The sequence below is a fragment of the Jaculus jaculus genome, chromosome 19 (assembly GCF_020740685.1).
Source record: "Jaculus jaculus isolate mJacJac1 chromosome 19, mJacJac1.mat.Y.cur, whole genome shotgun sequence".
In the NCBI taxonomy this organism is placed as follows: domain Eukaryota; kingdom Metazoa; phylum Chordata; class Mammalia; order Rodentia; family Dipodidae; genus Jaculus; species Jaculus jaculus.
This window is the reverse complement of record NC_059120.1, coordinates 52,837,311-52,859,528: the sequence shown is the minus strand read 5'-3', so window position 1 is coordinate 52,859,528 and position 22,218 is coordinate 52,837,311.

Sequence of the window (22,218 nt, the reverse complement as noted above, 5' to 3'; positions counted from 1 at the left end):
CACCACACCCGGTTTGGGGGTGCAGAATTCTTGAGGAAAAGGGTGCCAGCCCAAAATTCTGACTGATCTTAAGCTATGCTCTATGCTCTTTCTTTCCAAGGCTTGGTTGGACTCTTGACTCAGAACAAATATACATTTGTAAGAAATGCTGATCATAGTGTTGTAGACACCAAGGTCAGTAACTATGGGCCCACACATCTGTTGAAGGCATCTATCCATCCATCCACCTATCTATCTATCTATCCGTACCTCCATATATATCTATCTGTCTATCATCTATCTGTTTGTCTGTCCATCCATTCATCTATCTGTCTGTCATTTATATTTAATACCACCACCAACTATGGAGTCTTCCAGCTTCTCTTTCCCACCCAGAGATTTTGACCAGTTCAGGACGTACACCTTTACTCGTGTCCAAAATAACGTGGACTTGGGTCATCACCATTTCCCATTCCCAACCTACTCCATTGTGGGAAGGTTGAGGGTATAGCCTAACCCTGTTACCTTTAGCTCTAAGGACTCAAAAACTGGCATACCATAGGTATGCCACACCTACGTCCTGTTTAACCAATAAACCTGACACTTGTTTATTTTCGCCCTTCCCACCCTGCCTTGACCTTCCGCCATCACTCTCAACTTGATTCTAGGTGTGTGCTGGACTGATTTAAGTCCTATCTCTAATGAACCATCAAGTCCAAGGCAAAAATTATAAACCATCAAGTGCGTCCACATCGGTGGCTTACATGGAGACTATAAGAAATGTAACCAGGGCTTTTTTCATGGGCTCACACACAAGACCGAGGGAGCTCACTGCTGCCCAGCCCCTGTCCCATGGGGAGGCCACGCTACGTATTAGTCACACGGTAGAGATGTGGAGAGGTAGCATGTACAATCGTGCCGCCTGTAACTAGCTGCCTTCCCTTTTCTTTTACAATCGTAGTAGCTTTTATTTAATTTTCACGTACAATGGCACTGTACTGCATGGGCCGACGTCTGTCAAAGAGTAGTGATGACAGCCAGTGTGTCTTCATGTCCTATGATGTTCGCTTTGTGCCTGTCATCGGGACAGGGACGTTTCTCTGCATCCCTCGTTCTCACGAGGAAGCAGTGTTTTCTCATGTCCTCTTGAGGCCATTCCTGGGGATGAGGGCGCCGCCCGTCACCGGGCAGGTGTGATGTCTCCCTGAGGACCCACAACCTTTATTGCAGATCTGCCACGGCGAGGTGCTGGTCTCCCTGAGAGACCCTGACAATTGGGAGGAAGCGCTCCTCTCCTTCCTCAGTGCCAGCGCTGGGAAAACGGGGGTGGGGGCAGGCGTCTCTCCACGTGTCCGTGGGAATGCACTCACATTCGGTTCCGCTTTACCCGTCATTTCTTTTTTTTTTTTTTAAAGTATTTTTATTTATTTATTTATTTGAGAGCGACAGACACAGAAAGAAAGACAGGTAGAGGGAGAGAGAGACAGAATGGGCACCCCAGGGCTTCCAGCCTCTGCAAACGAACTCCAGACGCGTGCATCCCCTTGTGCATCTGGCTAACATGGGACCTGGGGAACCGAGCCTCGAACCGGGGTCCTTAGGCTTCACAGGCAAGCGCTTAACCGCTACGCCATCTCTCCAGCCCTTACCGTCATTTCTGAAAGCCACTTGTCTCTTGAGGCTCCAACCTGAACCGATGGCGTCCGGGAGTGGAGGGTGGACCTGGTGATGTTCTCTGCACACACACACACACACACACACACACACACACACACACACACACTGCGGCCACCTGGAGAGAATCTGCCGGCCAGCCAGCAGGCAGGCGTCTTTTCTCACAAAAAGAGCAACAGCTGTCATGTCCTCACCGCCATCATTCTTGTGATAAGTGAACTGCGCACTAAGGACAAATGTGACCCGTAAATAAAAAGGAATAATTTAAAGGAAACAAGATCATTCATTTAAACTCCATCCTCCCCCAGCTTCGCTGAGTTCATACAGCTCAGCAAGTGCCAGATAGAAACCCAGTTGAATACGGTGACCAGAAAAACAAACAAACAAACAAAAACAACAAAAATAAAGCCCCCTCTGGGCGTCTCCCGAGGGCTGAGGGCTCTTTAAGCAGCTGGTACAAATGGATGCCTTTCTGAAATTAACCAGCTGATGAATGTCACGGGCGTCAGGCTCCGCTCCAAGGCCGGGCCAGGCTCTGTTGCACACAGAGCTCCTTTAGGAGGCGGGTGGTCCAGCAAGGGAGGAGGGGGTGAGGAATGGTGGAAGGAATGGTGGCATTTCAGGGGACTCAGTTGGGCGGTTGGGGGGGACTTTGCTCCTCTGACATCTTTGGATCTGGGTGCAGCTTTAGTCCCTTAGCCACATCCACAGTTTTGGAATGTTTGCTAAGGTAGGGCGTCAGTTCAGGGAGAAGGGCCTATGTGGTTTATGTGCGAGGCACAAAGTCTTTTGAGTTTACATGCTTGACCCTGGCTCAGGTACTCATGGACCATGCGAACTCGAGTCAGTTATTGCCCGCTGTGTCTCAGTCTCCTTCACGGTGTAAAGAGACCTGGGCATGAGGTGACAGGTAAAGAATGTTTCCATCACCTGGAAGACACTGGGTACTGAGTAAATGGTGGTGAGTTTTATTATTACTACTATTTAAAAAAATATATTTTATCTGTTTAGGGGGGGGCAAAGAGAATGAGGCAGATGAAGAGAGAGAAAGAGAGAGAGAGAGAGAGAGAGAGAGAGAATAGGTGCACCTGGGCCTCGAGCCACTGCAAACAAACTTCAGAAACATGAGCCTCTGATTCATGAGCCCCTTTGTGCATTTGGCTCACGTGGGTCCTGGGGAATCAAACCTGGTCCTTTGCCTTTGCAGGCAAATGCCTTAACCACTGAGCCATCTCTCCAGCTCAGTTTTTTTTTTTTTTTTTTTTTTTGAGATAGAGTTTCACTCTAGTCCAAACTGACCTGGAATTCACTATGTAGTCTCAGGCTAGCCTCAAACTCACGGTGATCCTCCTACCTCTGCCTGCCTAGTGCTGGGATTAAAGGCATGCGCCACCACGCCTCGCTGTGATACTATTATTTCTGAAGGAACCAAGAGAGTCAGCTCATTCCAGGTATCACAGAACAAAAATGCTGTTACTACGACGTATTTCTTTGGATTCTTCTCCAGGAAGGCCTTCTTTAATAAAATAGATATAGATTTTACCTACATCAAGGTGTTGGTAATGGATATTAATAAGAAGTCTTAGCTCTTATTTTTTTTCCTTGCTCTGAAAGAAATGAGGAGTTGTAAGACTATCTTTGCTTTCATTCTAATTGTGTCCAACATTATATGCTCAAAAACCCACCAGACAAGTCCAGTGTCTCTAGGTTGTATGGCAGGCACTTGAAATGGAATCCACCCTCGTGAGTGTTGCGCAGACCCAGTTCTGATCTGACAGCTTTGGGGTGGAACCCCGGAGACTGAGGGTTGCTCTGGGCTCCACCACTTACTATGTATCCGGCCAGATCTCTCTGAACTTGTTTCTTCATTTTTTTTTTTTAAATGTCAAAGATGTTAACTAATTTTAAAATCACAGCAAACTCGCTCGTTTCTGTTTCTTTTATTTATTTATTTGAGACAGAGAGGAGAAAGAGAGAGTATGTGAGAATGGGCATGCCAGGGCCTCCAGCCACTGCAAATGAACTCCAGGCATATGCGCCACCATGTGCAGCTGGCTTACGTGGGTCTTGGGGAACCGAACCTGGGTCCTTAGGCTTTGCAGGAAAGTGCCTTAGCCACTAAGCCATCTCTCCAGCCCATTGTTTCATTTTTAAAAATGAGGACCGGGTGAGTCCCAAGCGCTGAACAGGTACAGTTCTCTAATAAACACGTGGAGTGAGGGAAAGATAGGAGTTGGAGAAACAGAGAAGAGCTCAGACCAAAGCTGTGGATGGGCAAGGGCAGGGATTAGCACATTTGTTTATGAAGAGAAATTCCTACTTCCAAAGGATCAGTACTTGGGAAACTAGACTAATACACCTTCAAGGCTTCGTGGGAGACTGTTACAGTTCATTCTGGGGCGGGCAAAACTGAATACGTGACCCAAAACAAGCAAGCTGGCCTTTAATCCCAGCACTCGGGAGGCAGAGGTAGTAGAATCACCATGCGTTCGAGGCCACCATGAGACGACATAGTGAATTCCAGGTCAACCTGGGCTAGAGCGAGACCCTACCTCAAAAAAACCAAACAAACAACAAAAAAGCAAGGTTTACATGAGGCTAAACAGCCACCCAGGGAGGAAATTGGATTTCACAGTCTTGAGCTCTGGCCTCCTGCATAATCAACTTGCTGCACCTGTCGCCCTGTTTTTCCTGTGAACACTGCAACACCTACTGACCATTAACTAGCAACCAGCTAGCGTGCTAATGCTAGTAAGTTAGCCTCAGAACTGGGGCCATGAATTCTGTTCTTCACAGGACTTGTTAGCGCACCCCAAGGCCAACTGTTGATCCTGGCACGGTGATCTTTAAGTATCTACTTACACTTGTGGCCACGGGGTTCTGTGTCTAGAAAATCCTTAATGAGAACTGTTAAATTAACAGAAAGGGTGGCGCACGCCTTTAATCCCAGCACTTGGGAGGCAGAGGTAGGAGGATTGCTGTGAGTTCGAGGCCACCCTGAGACTCCATAGTGAATTCCAGCTCAGCCTGGGTTAGAGTGAGACCTACCCTTGAAAAACAAAAACAAAACAAAACAAAACAAACAACAAACCAAAACCACAAAGGGAACACCGATGGATGTCAAGGTGCTAGTGAACCTGAGTTGTAGATCCTCGCCTCCAGGGTTCACCCCGCTTTGCTCCTTTGGCTGTGCCCCTTGCCACGGGGCAATGGTGGTGCCCTCAGAGCCTCTTTTTCAGTCGATTCCTCCATGTGGGGTACAGTGACATGGACACATGAGTCATAGACTTGGAAAGCTGGGCTCCTGAACTTCTTCCTGCTGTGTGACATAGGGAAGTCCAACAGCTCCTCATCCGGCCCATCTGTAAAATGGGCTCAGACTAGCGGTGAAGATTATCCAATGTCACCTTGGAGAGAACACACACTGTCAATGCAGGGCCCTGTGGAACTTGCTGTTAGCAGTCTTGTCTATTTTTCATGGTATACTCTTTCTTTCTTCTTTTTCCTTAAACATTTATTTGCAAAGAGGGAGAGAGAGAGAGAGAGAGAGAGAGAGAGAGGGCATGCCATGGCCCCCAGCCCCTGTGGATAAACTCTAGATGCATGTGCCACTTTGTGCATCTGGCTTTAGGTGGGTACTGGGGAATTGAACCTTGGCCGTTAGGTTTTACAGTCAAGCACCTTAACCGCCGGGCCATCTTTCCAGCCACCACGGTATATTCTTTCTAATGAACATAAGAAACACCCAGAGAGCATTCTTTAAAAAAAGCACCAGGTCTGGTCTCCACCCCTCTTTCTTCTTAGATATATGATGGCTTTGGGAGGAGCTACAGTTTCTCTTTTAAAAGTTCCAAGGTGATTCTGATATGCAGCCAAGGTTCTAGAAGTACATTTGCCTGCGCCTCAGGTCTGTGGGCTGAATGAGTGATTCTGATCACGGCTTCCTCTCCTGCCCCTTGCCAGAGCATCCTTTGGACCGCATGAGGGTTGTTTCCTGCCGTGCTTCACTCCAGTGTCTGGCTGTTTCTAGAGCTGCTTGGGAACAGCCTCTGGACATTCCTGTTTGGAAGATGTGCACAGGGCTGGCCAGCTGGTGGGCGGCACCTCAAAGGCCAGCTCTGCAACTGCATGAAGCGGGGCCAGTATCTTCAGGTGGCGGTCTGCCAGGCGGGGGAGGTGGTCTGGAGCTGGGATTCCCTGGTCTGCTACTCCCGCCAATTAGGTCCGGTCAGCCTTTGACTGTGTTAAATGCTTTAGGAAGTTCCTAGAGCCCCCCCCACCCCCACCTTGTTTAACCTTGTGAAGATACTGCGGTCAGGACTTGAAATTAATTTCCAGGGTGAGCTGCTGGTGAGGCACGTTGTTGTGACTACTCTAGCTTTAGACACTTGGGCTAACCTTTCTTTCTTTGTTAAAGTGTTTTATTTTGGCCTGGAGTGATAGCTTAGCGGTTAAGGTGTTTGTCTGCAAAGCCAAAGGATCCCGGTTCCACTCTCCAGGAACCACGTAAGCCAGATGCACAAGGGGGCGCATGCATCTGGAGTTAGTTGCAGTGGCTGGAGGCTCTGGTGTGCCCATTCTCCCTCTCCTCTGCCTCTCTCAAATAAATAAACAAAAATTTAAAAAGTCGTATTTTAAAATATCTTATTTATTTTCTTATTTGAGAGATAGAAAGAGGGAGAGAGAGAGAGGGAGAGAGAATAGGCGTGCCCGGGCTTCCAGTTGCTGCAAACGAACTCCAGGCCGATGTTCCATCTTGCGCATCTGGCTTATATGGGTAAATGAGGAACTGAACCTCGGTCCTTAGGCTTCACAGCAGTTAAGGTGCTTACCTTAACCACTGAGCCATCTCTCCAGCCCCCTTTCTTCCTCTTAGGAAGATCTGGATCACAGAGTCCAACCAGCTGGGGGAGGAGAAAGGGAAAGAGCTTGTGTGGGATCCTGTCACCCACTCAATATGCCGTGTGTTGCTCCGTCCGGCTCACCATAGACAGATGTGTAGAGAGCCCTTCCAGCCCCAGCCTCCCACAGCACGTGCCCTTCCCAGTTCTCACCCCGTGCTGGGGCACCTCTGGAAAAGAGGTCAGTGCCACTAACACACGTGCCCATCTAGCTTTAAATGCCAGAGCGGCCACTCACTTTCTGAAAGGCCTCAGACGAGTTATTTAACTTCTCTGAGCCCCACTTTCCTCGTCTCTGAGATCAGCTCATGACGCCTGGCTCACGGCCATTGTGGGAGTAAAGGAGGGACCGATAAATACAGTGGCAGGGGCGGAGCCTGGCGCAGAGCGGTGGCTGTTGCCATGGTGCTGTGATGACGCGCTCAGAGCCCAATGTGCAGTGGTAGTGTCTGTGGGTCGTCCTGTGACAGCGATGGAACCAGAAAACCAGTTCCGAGCTGGAGAGATGGCTTAGCGGTTAAGCGCTTGCCTGTGAAGCCCAAGGACCCCGGTTCAAAGCTCGGATCCCCAGGACCCACGTTAGCCAGATGCACAAGGGGGCGCACGCGTCTGGAGTTCGTTTGCAGAGGCTGGAAGCCCTGGCGCGCCCATTCTCTCTCTATTGGCCTCTTTCTCTGTCTGTCGCTGTCAAATAAATAGATTAAAAGAAAGAAAACCAGTTCTGAGCGTCCTCTTGTCACGTCCGGCACATTCCTTTGCCTCTCATGGCCGTCAGCAAACCCCCATTGAATCATGGTGGATGAGGTGAGATTGGGACGGGAGGCTCCAAACCTAGGCCAGCGACAGGGTTGTCATTTTTCTTCCCTTGCCTCCTTGTTGGATTAAAGATATACCCTTCCTATGGTTTATTTGTATGTATGTGTGACTTTTAAAATGATACGTGCCCTTCACATGTAATCCGACGTGCAGAAATGTATTAAGATCAGACATGATCACATGAGTTCATCCCTAAAACTTATTTCGTGAGGTTAAAACCTACCACAGACAGAAACTTCCGAAAGAGTGGGTGTGGGGGGGGGGGAAGAACTGGGCGTCGAGTGAACGGTTGCTAAGCTCCAGGCCCATCGACTATGCTGAGTGACCAACAGAATAGAATGCCAGGCAAGGATGGCACTAGCAACTCACTGTCCAGAACACTGAGGTTTGGAGAAAGTGAGGAAAATCTAACCTGCCATACAAAATGGGAACCTGGGGTGGAAGTGCGATTTTTGCCACCGACCAGCTGAGTGGGCTTGGAAGGGTCAGCGTCACCTTCCAAGGCTCTATACAACACCAATGTGCCCGAGAAGGTCAGCGCGCTGGGCACGGCCTGCACCTGGCATTGCTAGTCTCTGCCGCCCTCTAGTGGTGCGTTTCAGAACCGGCGCGGAGCCTCCCTCCCCTGCCTCTGTAACCCAAAGGCCGGAGCCTCCGGACACACCTTGAGGCCTGTTTGGCTTTCACTAACCAAAACTTAAAAATCACCCAGAGGAGCCTCCTGGATGGAGATGAGCTGACTGCATCCCAGAAAGCATTTTAATGTTGAAGATGTCAGACGTGACCCATACTTGTGCCCAGGAATGGCAGGTCTGAACCATTCTGTTGGTTCTCTTAACTTTGCCATGCTTAGACACGCCTTTGCCGAGAGCTGGGACAGAGGTGTCAGATGAAAATACTGCCAAGAGCTATTAAGCCCAGTAAAGCGAGCGTGCACGCTGGGCCACCTCCGGCTGACAGCCGTCACATCGGTAACCTGGAGATGTTGACTCCAGACAGACTTGGCATCTACCTGTCTCCCTGTCACACTCGGAAGTTGACAGACCTCAGTCCTTCCACGTGGAGCAGAGCCACTGATTCCCCATGCCGCCCAATTCTTTTCTTTTACTCTAGTCTTCCCACCTTAGCCTCGGGTAGCCCTACCCACCTTGAACGCTGTAGGACTCTTACCTGATCCCTATCGTTCACACAAATCCTCACATCCGGGTCTGCAGTGGTCTCCTGGCTCTACTTACCACGTTATATCTCAAAGCTGACAGCTTCCTCTGTCTTCGCCTTCGGTTGCAACGCATCGATTGCTCCCCATCACAGCCCATCAAGAGGAGTTGGATTTCCACTCCATCCCCCACCCCCCGGCCCAGTCCAACGGCAGCACTGTCATTTGGAAGACCAGAGGAAACCGTGTCAGGACCCCCTCCCTGATGCAACCCTTCTAGCGATTTTCAGTGAGACAGTATCGCAACCAAGTTAGAATGGCTACTGTCACAAAGACGGTCACACATACTGGTGAAGATGTGGATAAAAGGGAGGTCTTTCTAGACTGTTGATAAAGCATAATTAGAGTCATCATAATGGAAAGTTTAAAAGACTAGAAAGAAAACTACAGGGCTGGAGAGATGGCTTAGCAGTTAAGGCACTTACCTGCGAAGCCTAAGGACACAGGTTCCATTCCCCAGGACCCATGTAAAGCCAGATGCACAAGGTGGCGCATGCACCTGAAGTTCGTTTACAGTGGCTGGAGGTCCTTCTGTCTTGTCTCTTTCCTCACTGTCTCTGCTTGCAAATAGATAAAAAATATTTTAAAAATAGAAAGAATGTCGGGCGTGGTGGCGCATGATTTTAATCCCAGCACTCGGGAGGCAGAGGTAGGAGGATCACCATGAGTTCCAGGCCACCCTGAGACTACAGAGTGAATTCAGGTCAGCCTGGGCTAGAGTGTGACCCTATCTTTGAAAGACCAGAAATAAATAAATAAAAAGAATGGAAATATTTGGCAAAATCCAATATCCATTGCTAATAAAAATTCCAGGGACTGGAGAGATGGAGAGATGGCTTAGTGGTTAAGGAGCTTGCCTGCAGAGCCAAAGAGCCCAGGTTCGATTCCCCAGTACTCATGTAAGCCAGATGCACAAGGTGACATATACATCTGGAGTTCGTTTGCAATGACTGGAGGCCCTGGTGTGCCCAATCTCTCTCTCTCTCAAACAAATAAATAAAATATAAAAAACAATAGTAAGAACCAAAATTTCTACTATTGGATATGTAACCAAAGAAACTGAAATCTGCATGTTGAGGAGACACCTGCACTCCTGTGTTTATTGAGGTGCAATTGAAATAGCCAATAGATAGAAACAACTTAAGTGTCTATCAGTAGACAAATGGATTAGGAGAAGGTGTTGTATATAGGCAACGGAATACTATTCAGCTATAAAAAGAAGAACATCTTGTCACTTGTGAGAACATGGATGAGTCTAGAGAAGCTTATGTTATGTGAAATAAGTCTGACACATACAGACAAACAGACAAATGACACATTAGAGGTAGCTGCTAAAAACGTTGATTTCACAGAAGCACAAGCGAGAATAATGGCTGCCAGAGGCCGGGAACAGAGAAGAGGAAGTCAGCTGATTGACATGCACCAAGTTACAGCAAGACAAGAGAAATGAGTTCTCGTACTCCATAGTACAACAGGGTGACTACAGTCATAATTTGTTATAAATTTCAAAATGAAGGAGAGAATTCTGAATGCTTTTGCTACAAACAGGTGACAGATAGTCTAATTACTCTGGATTTGATCATCACACATTGTATACATATTTTAAAATATCGCCACACACCATACATATGTACTACTATTTGGTTTTTAAAATATTTTTATTTATTTATTTGCAAGGAGAGAGAGAGAGAGAGAGAGAAAGAATGGGCATGCTAGCGTCTCTAGCTACTGCAAGTGAACTCCAGATGCACGCACCACTTTGTACATCTGGCTTTATATTGGATACTGGAGAATTGAACCTGGGTTCTTTGGCTTTGCTGGCAAGCACTTTAACCGATAAGCCATCTCTCCAGTCCTATTTTTTCCCTTAAGTTTTTTTTATGAAAGAAAGAGAGAGAGAGAATAGGTGTGCCAGGGCCTCCAAACACTGCAATTGAACTCCAGGCACGTGTGCCACCTTGGGTGCATGTGTGACCTTGTGTGCTTACATCACCGCATGTGCTGGCTTATGTGGGATTTGGAGAGTCAACCATGGGTCCTTAGGCTTCACAGGCAAGTGCCTTAACTGACAAGCCATCTCTCCAGCCCCATATGAACCATTATTATGTGTCAACTAAAACTCAGTTAAAATTATACTCCTGAGGGCTGGAGAGATGGCTTAGCGGTTAAGCGTTTGCCTGTGAAGCCTAAGGACCCAGGTTCGAGGCTCGGTTCCCCAGGTCCCACGTTAGCCAGATGCACAAGGGGGCGCACGCATCTGGAGTTCGTTTGCAGAGGCTGGAAGCCCTGGCGCGCCCATTCTCTCTCTCCCTCTATCTGTCTTTCTCTCTGTGTCTGTTGCTCTCAAATAAATAAATAAAAATAAACAAAAAAAATTTTTTTTAAAAAAAAATTATACTCCTGATTGTGCAGGATTGTAATGCTGGCAGGAGGATCACAAGTTAGGGACCAGCCTGGGCAAAATAAGACCTGTTACTACAAAACGAGCTGTGGATATGGCTCAGTGGTGTAGACTGCTTACCTAGCATGTGCAAGGCCATAGGTTCAATGCCTAGTACTGTAAATAAGTAATACCAATTCTTGCCCATTCAGTTTTATTGCTGCTCTATTCACAATAGCAAGCCTAGATGTTGGTCAACCAATGAATGGAAAATGAAGTTGTGACACATCTTACACAATGGAATTTTATTGGCCATAACGAAAAATGAAATGCGCAGGAAAATGGATGGAACTGAGAAACTTTTTATTGAGGAATCGCAGATTCTGAGAAAACACCATATATTCTCTTTCATATATGGGCCTTAGCTTCGTGTTTGTATATATTTGTATTTATATCTGAGTGAGGGTATATAGAGGTCAAAACGCTAGAAAGGAACTGATGAAGGGAAAAAGGAGGCATTATGGGAGAAGAGTGGGAAGATTTGGAAGTGGAAAGGGGGTGCTGGTGAAGGGGCTCAAGCTAGCTGGGGAGCAGGGAAAGAGGGCCAAGAGGGAGGGCCAGACTCAACGCAGCATGAAAATGCCATTCGGAAATCTGTTACTTTAAAAGCTAATTAAAAAAAAAAAAAAAGAATTTTGCCAGGTGCGGTGGCACACACCTTTAAACCCCAGAACTGGGGAGGCCATCCTGGGATGACATAGTGAATTCCAGGCTAGCCACAGCTAGAGTGAGACCCTACCTCAAAAAAAAAAAAAAATTACCAGATCTTTTCACATGAGAATATAATTTCCTTTAGAGCACAGAATATATTTAATTTGTCCACCAGTGATTTCCCAGGGCTTCAAATCGTGTCTAGTATTGCAGGTGCTCAGATGCACCTCTTGAATTAATTGACCAGCAGACTTTTAATTGTATATTGCTGGATTCATCTTCACAACACAAGCATTGTCTTCCAGAAGGAAGGGTTTTTGTAATCTTGGCACTTTTGTTCCTGTGCTTTTTTTTTTTTTTTTTTACATACAAATAATTTTTACTTTAATTTATTTATTAGAAAGGGAAAGGGAGGGAGGAAGGGAGAGAGAGAGAAAGAGAGAGAAGTGGGTGCACCAGAAACCTCCAGCCATTGCAAACAAACTCCAGATGCATGCAACACATTGTGCATCTGGCTTATGTGGGTCCTGGGGAACCGAACCTGGGTCCTTAGGCTTCGCAGGCAAGCACCTTAGCCACTAAGCTATTTCTCTAGCCATCCCCCTGGGATGGTTAATCCTGGCTCATACGGCAGCAGGCGAACATAGGGAAATAGTTAAGCAATCCAGAACACCACTTAGCTTGGGCAACAAATGCACTCTTTGCCTAACAAATGCACCTAACTTCCTGCTGGCAGCCTGGGACCCTGGCCGGGCATGAAGCTGCGTGCACACCCTGATTCCAACAAGGGGCTAAGCCCCTTCTGCCCTAGAATCTTTTAGGAACACCTGTTATGTGGCCAGTTTCTACACAAATATGTTCCAAGATATACCTGGTGTAGTAGACCACCTCAGGTCACTGAGATGAACTTCCAGATCAGGCACAGTTATGGAAGGAAGCGTTGTTTATTTGAAGCTTATAGATCCAGGGGAGATTTCACAATGGCAGAAGAAGCTGGCCTGCCTTCACAGGCCTGAGCAGGGAGAGGAAAACCAACATCGTCGTCAGCACCAGTGAGCACGCTGGGAACTCCAGAAGGAGCTCAGGAGCTTTGTGTATCTTGAGACTGGAATTCCAAATCTATCCCCACACCTTAGGGTGGAACCTGGGATCCGCCCACAGTGATGCCTCCTCCAGCCAGCTAGCTGCAGATCTAAACTACAAACTTTAATAAAATCCTGAATATATTGGGGGCCATCCATTCAAACTATTACACCAGGATAGTGAGACCAGGGGCCATCCATCTTGACCTGGTTTTATGTGTATGCACAGTGAACTGTGTCCCCTAAGTGAACGTTTGGGAAGAAACCCTCATTTACCAGTTTATGCCTAGGCTCTTTTTTTTTTTTTTTTTTTGATGTAAGCCCAACAGACTGCCTTTTAAAAAATATATTTAATTAAATTAATTAATTTATTTGACAGAGAAAGAGGGAGAGAGGGAGAGAGAGAGAGAGAGAATGGGAGTGCTGGGGCCTCCAGCCTCTGCAAATGAACTCCAGACGCGTGCACCCCCTTGTGCATCTGGCTAACGTGGGTCCTTGAGAATTGAACCTGGGTCCTTTGGCTTTGCAGGCAAACACCTTAACTACTAAGCCATCCCTCCAGCCCAGATTGCCTTTTTCTTTTTTTAAATTTTTTATTTATTTATTTGAGAGCGACAGACACAGAGAGAAAGACAGATAGAGGGAGAGAGAGAATGGGCATGCCAGGGCTTCCAGCCTCTGCAATCGAACTCCACACACGTGCGCCCCCTTGTGCATCTGGCTAACGTGGGAACTGGGGAACCGAGCCTCGAACCGGGGTCCTTAGGCTTCACAGGCAAGCACTTAACCGCTAAGCCATCTCTCCAGCCCGCCTTTTTTTTTTTTTAAATGCAAGAGTGAGAGAGAAAGAGAGAGAGAGAGAGAATTGGAGAATTGGTACACCAGGACCTCCAGCCACTGCAATCAAACTCCAGACACCTGCTACCTTGTGTGCTTGCATCACTGTGCGTCTGGCTTAAGTGGGACCCAGAGAGTCAAACATGAGTCCTTAGGCTTTGCAGGCAAGCACTTAATTGCCAAGCCATATTTCCAGCCCTGACTGTCATTTTTTAGGGAGAAAATTGGTGGCAAGCAGAGTGAACTTACGCTCCTAGAGTGTATGGTAAAAAAAAATTTCAAAAAGGAAGCTGAGCATGGTGGCACACACCTTTAATCCCAGCACTGGGGAGGCAGAGGTAGGAGGATTGTAGAGAGTTCACGGTCACCCTGAGACTGCATAGTACATTCCAGGTCAGCCCAGACTAGAGCAAGATCCTACCTTAAAAAAAAAAACCACAAAACAAAATTCATAAAGGGATTCTGGAGATTATAGGGTTGAGCTGACTCCTGGAAAACTCACTGAGGGTCAGAAAATTGTGACTCAGCTCCTAGATGGAGGGGAAGAGGGTCAGGAGATTCACAAATGGTACCAACCAACACAGCAACTGTGTAAATTCCCTAAAGATGATTTTGTTGGCTTGGCTGCTATGGGACACTATGAAGAAGACTAGGAAAGACTGGGATCAATTTTGTTAGGTCCTCAGGAGCCTCTAAGTCTCAATAAACCACAGGGGACCAGCCCATTATTTTCATGGTAGATACAAGGGCAGAATATTCTGTGGTGACCCAACCCATGGGTCCCCTCTCACAGAGACAAGCCACTATGGTGGGAGCCACGGTCGCTGAGCTTGTCGCCCTTTCTTACTGCCTTGACAATGCAGTTTAGGTGGCCATGGAGTCATTCATGAATTCCTATACCACCCCCCCCAATCTGTCTAGTGGTTTCAATGGGTCTGGATGTATTGGGAAAACTGAGAGGTCCAGATAAGTTTCAATTCCCATGGTCAGGCAGCCCTGACGTTAGGAAAACCAGAAGCAAAAAATCATGACTCTCACAATTGCTCAAGAAGAGTGCTGCTTCTATAGCCTCACAGAGAAGCCACATCAGGGAGCTGAGCTTCCGTTCAAGGTGCCAGGGGTATAGGCTGAAGAAAAATCCTCCCGGACTACCCTGGAACATACCTCAAGGAGTGGCAGAATGGAAACTGGGAGCCAGGCCCACCTGACAAGAGATGACTCTTCATCTCTCACAAGGCGCACACTGAGATCCACAAGTGGCTGGTGGGAAGACTTCAAAAGCATGGAATCCTCTGATCATGTCTGTTGTCCTGGGACACACCTCTCCTGCCAGTCCAGAAGCCTGGAACAGATGACTATTGGCCAAACGGACCACCGTTACCCTCTACCCAGTTGTCCATAACACCTACACTCTCCTGGGGTTCACATTCAAGCTGCCTTCTTTACATCTAGACCTCAAGGATGCCTTCTTTTGGACTCACCTGACCCCTGAAGGTCAACCAATCTTCACTTTCCCCAGGAAAAAAATCCTGAGAATATTGACAAAGGCCAGTGGGCTTGAACTACTGCCTCAAATGATTCAAAAGTTCTCTAACCATTTTCGACAGTGCTAGCTTCTGATTTTTTAAAATATATATATGTATTACTTAGTTATTTATTACACACAGAGAGAAATAGAGAAAGGGTGAGAGAAAGACAGAGAGAGAAAGAGAGAGAGAGAGGGAGAGCACACCAGGGCCTCTATCCATTGCAAACGAACTCCAGATGCATGCACCCCCTGGTGCATCTGGCTTACGTGGGTCCTGGGGAATAGAACCAGGGCCCTTTGGCTTTGCAGGCACATGCCTTAACTGCTAAGCCATCTTCTCCAGACCTAGATTCTGATTTTTATTAAAAACCTTCCCAGCAGAGCAACATGGCTGCACGCTGCTCCATTGTGTGGATGGCCTACTGCTGGCGGATTACAGGAAGAGGACATGACTGCTCCTCCTCGCCCTCCTATGGAAGGCTGGCTACAAAATTTTAAGGGAAAAAAGCCCCAAATCTGCCAAGGAGAAGTCTAATTCCCTGGTTTTCACCTGTCCCAAGGACAGTGTCATTTTGGCCCAGAGAGATAAACAAGCTTGATCCTGGTTTCGTCAACCCCGTGCCAAATTTAAGCGCTGCTTGGGGGCCACAGGTTTTTGTAGAATCTGAGTACCTGGTTTCTTTTTCTTGGCAAAACCCCTTTGTGAGGTCACAAAGCAGGGAGAACGAGAGCCTTTGATGTGGGAATGAGTGCAACAAAGGGCCTTTGAAGAGACCAAGTGAACTCTTGCGGATAGACCCAGTTGGGACCCTCAGACACACCTTTCATCTTGCACATACCTAAGTATACTAGGGTGGTGGTCCAACGTTAGGGTCACGGCATTACGTCCAGTGGCATACCTCACTAAGTACCTTGACTCCATCGCCCAAAGCTGGCTGGCTATCCTGCCTATGGGCAGTCATGGTCATGGCTCTTTTAGTGTCAGAGGCTGAAAAACTGACCATGGGACAAGGATTATTAACAGTCTGTGAGCGCCACGCTCAGTGCTGACATTGATGGCATACAGAGACAATACTGGCTAACCAGTGCCCGCACAGTCAAATGTGAGGCAACTGCCATGTGAGAACCTAACATTCACCTAGAAGCAGTGTGGACTCCAAACCTCCTGGCCCCATTGCCTTTCAAGCCAGGTCAGCAAGATCATGATTGCCCCAAAATCATGGGCAAGGTATTGTCCAGCTGACTGGACTTCACGGACCAGTCTCCCAAGAACCCGATGCTGACTACTAATAGCAATTTCATGAGAGAGAGAGAGAGAGAGAGAGAATGCTTTGCCGGGTACTATACGGTGACCTTGAATTCCACCCACCACTGAGACAAAATCTCTGCCACAAGGAACTTCAACACAGAAGGCAAAACTCATGGTGCTGACCTGAGCCTTCCAACTGATGGCAGGCATAAGTGTCAGAATATACGTGCACAGACTCTAAATATAAACTCTCCACGTACACAGGGCTTTATATAAAGAAAGGAGCCTAGCAGACTCGGGAGGAAAAGGCATAAAACATGGCAAAAAAAATTTTTTTGTGCTCTTCGATGCTGGGTGGGCCCCTAAGAAGAAGGTGGCAGTTATGCATTGTTAAGGACATCAAATGGGAGGAGTGCCACAGTCACTCAGGGAAGGCATAAAGTAGACTGGAAGGCAAAGCTAGCAGCCTCCAAGGGGGCAATAGAATCAACAGCTGTGATGGTCACCCTGTTCCCCAGTCCACTGGCCGAGTGGGACCCTAGTTATTCCCAACTTGAGAACGCTCAGCTTAAAATTAAAGTGGGCACTGCCTCCCAGGTGGATCGTAGACATTTGAAGGAGGTCCTGGCTTCAGCTTTTGTCAAACAGTTCCACCAGGAGACTTACATTGGCTGGAAGGCTCCTGAGGCTACATTAAATGACATTTCTAAATGCTTTGACCCTCCAACATAGCTGGAGAGGTATGCAAACTGTATGAAATGTGTGCATGAAATAACTCACACCAGGGACCTAAGGTCTTTCCTGGGGGCACAGAGTGTTGGAGGAGATGGCATAGCAGTTAAGGCATTTGCCTGCATAGACATAGGGCCCAGGTTCGATTCTCCAGGACCCACGTAAGCCAGATGCACAAGGTGGCACACGCGTCTGGAGTTTGTAGTGGCTGAAGGCCCTGGTATGCCCATTCTCTCTCTCTCTTAAATAAATAAAAATTTGAAAATGAAAATATAGCTGTGGACTTCGCCAAGCTCCCCTATGTCTGAGGCTGCATCTGTTAATATTTAATTGTTATTATTATTTGAGAAAGAATGGGCGCGCAAGAGCCTTTCAGGGGCTAACGAACTCTGGACACATGCGCCCCCTTGTGCACATGTGCGGCATTGCACGCTTGCGTCATGGCATCTGGCTACGTGGGACTTGGAGATTAGAAAATGCATTCTTAGGCTTTGCAGGCAAGTGCCTTAACCATGAAGCCATCTATCTCTCCAGCCTTTCTGTGCAATTTCTCAGGCTGGGTAGAGGCCTTCCTTACTCACACAGAGAAGGCACATGAAGTGGCCTGACTTCTCAAAGACATCATTCCCCCCTTTGGGAATCCCAACCACCATGGGACTGGATAACAGACCAGTGTTGGTGGAGGAGGTGGTGTAATTGGTGGCAAACGGGTTTGAGGATCACCTGGAAGTTACACGCGGCATTCCATCCTCAGAGCTCTGGGGAGGTAGAGCAAATGAACTGAACTCCTAAAAACACAACCAAGCCAACAGATTCAGGAAACCCACCTACGCTGGCACCAACTGTTGCCAGCTGCTTTGTCAAGAGCTAGGCGTAGCCCTGTTGGACAGAAGGGGTTCATACCTTACTCTCATAAGATATTCTGTCTTTGTGGGCGTCCTTCTCCCATTGCCAGGAGTATATGAGAAGATCTAAAAGAATCAGGCAGTGTGATTCTGAGACTAACAAAGGCAGGCTCTTTTATTTATTTATTTATTTATTTATTTGAGAGCGACAGACACAGAGAGAAAGACAGATAGAGGGAGAGAGAGAATGGGCGCGCCAGGGCCTCCAGCCTCTGCAAACGAACTCCAGACGCGTGCGCCCCCTTGTGCATCTGGCTAACGTGGGACCTGGGGAACCGAGCCTCGAACCGGGGTCCTTAGGCTTCACAGGCAAGTGCTTAACCGCTAAGCCATCTCTCCAGCCCAAAGGCAGGCTCATAAATCAACCCTAACCGCTATTCGCCCCTGGGTTAAGGAATGAGCTTGGCCACAGGTGTCCTGTAGCTTTAAACTAGGAGGTGCTGCATGGGTGAGGGTAGACTGTCCAGTCCTTAAAGTCCCTGTGGGCAGTTCTGCTCACTGTCCTCTCTTCCACCCCTCCAGCAGTACGGGTAGCGGAAGTGGTTCCCTGGATCCATGAGATCAGCGAACCCAGCGCTTCACGTGACTGGGGGTACATTACTGACCCATCAACCCTGTGCAAGCTGAACAGCCAGAGGAAGCAAATTGTGACTCCAGAGACCCCAAAGGACGACGGCCCCACTTCAGTCTCTCCAGAGGCTGACTAATCTACACACGGCAGATGCTCGAGAAGTTGACTGCCGGAGAAGATCCGTCCTTGGCTCTTGCAACTGTAACTATATTCTTGCCCAGGTGCTTGATGGACTCACGTTCCTTGTCCTGTGACCAATGTATTCACACCATTCAGCATGGAGAAGGGGGCTGCTAAAACCTTGTGTGTGTGTTTGTTTGTTTGTTTGTTTGTTTGTTTGTTTGTTTTAGAGAGAGAGAGGGAGGGAAGGAGAGAGAATTGGGTCACCAGGTCTTCAACCATTGCAATCAAACGCCAGACACTTGCGCCCCCTAGTGGGCTTGTGCGACCTTGCGCTTGCCTCACCTCTGTGCGTCTGGCTTATGTGGGATCTGGAGAGTCGAACACGGGTCCTTAGGCCTCACAGGCAAGTGCCTTAACCGCTGAGCCATCTCTCCAGCTCAGTTCTATTTTTGAGTGTGGAGACTTGCCTAATCTGACCTTGCCTAGCTCCACTGGTTATAAGGTCTGTCTCAACTCCCATCGAAGCCATGGTTGAAAGGAAGATGGCCGCACGTGTCATGAAGTTATGGAAGCATTATTCCCTAAACCAAGATGATGCCTTTTACCCTGAGGAGGTATGAGTGCTAAAGGTTGGGGGAGAACGCGGTAAGAATCCTCCCAGAACAAAATGAAGACAGCATGACATAATCGATATTTATGTGCCTGTGTGCGCATAGCCACCCCGTAGCATGTCACAAAGGGAGAGAGAGACTCAAATGCGAAGGAGAACTAACAGACGGTCTGTAAGGCGGCAGCTTGCTGGGCCCGGGCCTCAGCCTGTGGAGGCGAGTCTGCTGCACCCTCGAGAACAGGCCCTGCTTGCTGCCCAAAGCCGCGGTGTCCCCCTCTCTGGCTGGGACTCTTGCAGCAGAGGCAGCGAGGCAGGTGGCATGTGGGCGGCACGGACTTGCCCGCGCTTGCATAGGCGTTGGGCACCGGATTTCAGTTTCTATCTGAACACGTCAAGTGATTTTGCCGGCCGCGTCGTCAACAATTCGTGTGCAATGTAAACAGATGACAGCGGGGGTTGGTTGTGTTTTTATTTTTAAAGCACTTCCGGTAGTTTCCCAATGGATTTAGCTGTTACACAAAGTGGACAATTAGACACAGCCCTTGCGCAAACAGCGGGCTATCTATAAATGGGCCAGTTGTCATTATACAATGGTCTACATCTTCATCAGCAATATGTATGTGTGTGTGTGCGTGTGTGTGTGTGTGTGTGTGTGTGTGCTGAAGGCAGGGCGTGGTGGTGCACACTTTTAATCCCAGCACTCGGGAGGCAGAGGTAGGAGGATCGCTGTGAGTTCGAGGCCACCCTGAGACTACATAGTGGATTCCAGGTCAGCCTGAGCTACAGAGAGAGAGAGACCCCACCTTGAAAAACAAAAACAAACAAACAAAAAGAGTGCAGCATGCCTTTCTCTGCAAAACTGCAGCAAGGCCTGTGAAGCCTGAGCCAGCTAGGGAACTTCAGCTCAGTGAGACTGCAATAAAAAAAATCTTTAAAAAAATTAGGAGCTAGATCTGATGTCACCAGGTAAGTGGTCCAAATACGGGCCAGGGTTAGGGCCCCCCCAGCCTCTCCCCTGCTCCGCACCCCACCTGCTGGGGGTAGTGAGTAAGAACAGCCCTTCCTGACGCTTTTCCACCCAAGTGAGGACAGTAGAATCCAAGGCCTGGAGGACAGAACGGAGAGCCCAGAATGGACAAGGCCAGGGCTGCCCGTGGTAAAGAAGAGGGGACAGAGGTGGAAATCCACATCTTTGAGTGCAATAAGACCTGAGTTGGGATCCAGGTAGACCTGGGTGCTCATTCTCTCCTCCCCTTGCTAAACCTGGGGCCTTGAACTCCGGAATCAAACTTTTTCTCTTTTTCTTCGGTGTCCTTGGGAAGATTTGAAACTATACTATTTTTTCTTCTTCTGCATTTCCACTGGTTTATTTCACTTCGCCAAAAAGGAAAAATAAAAAAAAAGGAGGAGGTCTGAATTCTTTTTCACATCACATAAAACCTGTGATCAAGTCCCCACGTGTACAAAGGAGAAAGCACCCCATCCCTCTTGCCTCCTCTCCTTGGCTCCTGTCCCTTCCTCCCGCAGTCTCCCCCAACCCCACACAGCAGACAATAACACGTGTGTCTGTTTAAACAAACACAGTTGAATCTTAATGACCTGACAGGTGATTTTCTGCATGGTAAGATGTAAACTTAAAAAAAAAAAAAGAAGAAAGGAAGAGAAAAAGAAAAGAACTGAGAGTGGTAGGGAATAATCACTCTAACAGTGTCCTTCCTATTGCTGGGACAAAACACCTGGCCAGAAGCAGCTTCTTGGAGGAAGGATTTATTTTAGCCGACAGTGGGTAGGGGGGGCGCTTCATGGTATGGGGGAAGCATGGCAGGACAGGCAGCCAGGACATCACATACTGTCATGGTAGCCGGAAGGAAGCCGTCTCGGAGTTAGCAGTGGGCTGGACCAATAAACCCCAATCAAAGTCCTCTTCCAGGGACCCACGTCCTCCCTCAAGGCTCCACCTCCCAAAGACTCTTAGCTATAAGGCCTAATCACAAACTCATGAGACTATGAGGACATTTTCCATTCAGACCGCCACAATTACGTATTGCAAATTGTATGTTTACTTACTTTTTACAGTTTGCTGTCTGTTTCCGACTCTAGACTGAATGTCTCTAGAAAGCAGTAAACAGTCTTTCAGTTTTTTAAAACATTTTATGTATTCATTTATTTATTTGAGAGAGAGAGACAGAGAGAGAGAGAGAGAGAAAGAGGCAGATAGAGAAAGAGAGAGAGAATGGGCACCCCGGGGCCTCTAGCCACTGCAAACGAACTCCAGACTCATGCATCATCTTGTGCATCAGGCGTACGTGGGGGAATTGAACCTGGGTCCTTAGCCTTCACAGGCAAGTGTCCTCATGGCTAAGCCATCTCTCCATTCCCAGTCTTTCAGTTTTGAACCTTGAGATATCTGGATTGGAACAAGTCACAGAAAAAGGCCTTAATAAATATTTATTAAATGGAATTTCAAACGGGAAAGTGTGGGGGTGGGGAGGGAGGGAATTACCATGGGATATATTTTATAATCATGGAAAATGTTAATAAAAATTAAAAAAAAAAATAAATAAATATTTATTAAACTAACAAGATACAAAGTGAACGGGGAAAAAAAAGCGACAAGAAAGGAATTGGGAGCTTGTCTAAGAGGCAGTGTTTATATTGGGTGCTCTTAATTCTACTTTACTGCTGTGTTCCACGCCTGACCTCGGTGGAATATCGGCCACTTAGCGCTTTTCCGATGGGGACTTCCAGGGGAACGAGACTGGCTACTGTCTGGCCGCCACCCTTAAGCGACACTCCCGCTCGGCCGAATCAGCAGTCACCATCACTTTTTATAGCTAAAGGGCACTGGCGTGGGCCTGGCAACCACATTTCAAGTTTTATGATCTCCAGCAGCCCAGTGTCTTT